A 1,971-nucleotide genomic window follows, 5' to 3' on the forward strand; every position below is an offset into this window, starting at 1 on the left:
CTACGTCCCTATCTGGACAGGGATAACCTGACTTTATTAGTCCATGCTCTGGTAATCTCCAAGTTAGATTACTGCAATGCGCTCAGTGTGAAGATGCCTTTGAAGATGGTTCGGAAACTGCAGCTTGTGCAAAATGCAGCAGCCAGATTGGTAACAGGGACCAGACTGTTCGAACAAACTGATTCTGACCCGCTTGCATTGGCTGCCTGTATGTTTCCAAGCTCGATTCAAGGTGCTGGTTTTAACATTTAAAGCCTTACACTGCTTAGGACCACAATACCTGATGGAACACCTCTCCCGACATGAACCCACCCATACACTACGCTTAACATCCAAGGCCCTCGTCCAGGTGCCTACTCCGCGGGAAGCTTGGAGTCTGGCAACAAGGGAGAGGGCCTTCTCAGTGGTGGCCAAATTAAGAAATGATCTCCCTGACGAGGTGCGCCTGGCACCAACACTGTTATATTTTCGGCGCCAATACTTTCCTCTTCCCCCTGGCATTTTAGCATGTGTTTTTAAATTGTGTTTAATTTTTTTTAATTGTGTTTTTAAATTGTTTTTGTATTTTTAAATTTGTATATTTGTTTTTAATGTTTTTAATTGCTGTAAACCGCCCAGAGTGCTTCGGCTATGGGGTGGTATATAAATGCAATAAATATATAAATATATCTCTATCTCCACAGCCATACTACCTTGAAAATGCCCAATCTCATCTGATCTTGGAAGCTAAGCAGGGTCAGATCTAGTTAGTACTTGGATGGGAGACCACCTGGGAATACCAGGTGCCATAGGCTTAGAAGAAGGCAATGGTAAACCACCTCTGAATACCTCCTACCATGAAAACCCTATGAATATATCCAAAAGATTCAGAGGGTCGGCATAATTTGTAATCAACTTCAAGGCATATAACATCTGACTGTATATATATAAACTATTGTTCTTACCTGCACTAAATTCCATCCTATTAGGGATTCGGCAATGATAGATGTTACGGTTGTACATACTCCACCAAAAACCATTAGGTGCGTAGGTCCATATTTTATTGCATCATAGAAGGCTTTAAGTCCCTTTGCATTGTCACACTGGAGGGGAAGAAGACAAATATAACTCAATCACTAAATGCAATTTAGTAGTGATCAGATTAATACATGATTAGGTTTCAACATTTAGCATAATTAGCATAGTGAAGATGCAGCAAAATACTCAACAAGCAACGAACATTAGTGTTTCTTTTATACCAACGGAAATGCCTACAACCTGCTCTTTTATGTATTAAAACTGAAATATCAATCATGTGCAGAATATTAAACAGGCAGTTAAAAGGCCCATATTCTATTTGATCTATTTGATCAATTTAATTGTGTGACCAAAATCCATCGATATATATCGTTTTCATCCAATTTTTCTTTAGTTATCCTTCACTTGTTTTAATAACTTTTTTATGTTCCTTTAGGCTGAAGCTAGCTTTCATTAATATTATTTGATAAGCACATTCCCTTCAGACTTTTGATGAAAGAGCTCTGCTGTGATGTTACAAGTTGGGTGAGGTGGTTGTGCATGCAATGTAACAAAATGCCCCAGATACATTTGGGGCATCCTCTCATTTTCCAGAGAAGAACAATGACCAGATTGGAAGTAGAGAGAGATTCAGATGCCACCGCCAATCTGGCCACTACTCCTCCCTGGACAGAATGAGAGGCATCCTGCACCTTTGTGCTTTTGTCCATGGCCCAAACAAGCATGAGAAGAGCCACTGGAGCAAGCCTCCTGCTCTCAGAATACTTAACCAACACATTACAGTCAAGCTGTAAATTAATTACTCAGTGCTTTTTGTGTGTGTGTGATGGAACTCATTGATATGGAGCACCAGCACCTCTTTTTTCTGCTCGCATCCAAAGCACTTTTATCAAGATTTGAGTACTGGCATCTAATTCCCCCCCACCCAAAAGCACTGGGGTTACTACATCTCAT

The 1,971-nt window shown here is 40.4% G+C and overlaps 1 pseudogene; it reads left to right on the forward strand.

The window, feature by feature from the left end:
* Positions 1-675: 675 nt before the first annotated feature.
* Positions 676-794, forward strand: LOC133375810 (5S ribosomal RNA; annotated as a pseudogene).
* The last annotated feature ends 1,177 nt before the right edge of the window (positions 795-1,971 follow it).

This window comes from Rhineura floridana, chromosome 1 (assembly GCF_030035675.1).
Source record: "Rhineura floridana isolate rRhiFlo1 chromosome 1, rRhiFlo1.hap2, whole genome shotgun sequence".
NCBI lineage: Eukaryota > Metazoa > Chordata > Lepidosauria > Squamata > Rhineuridae > Rhineura > Rhineura floridana.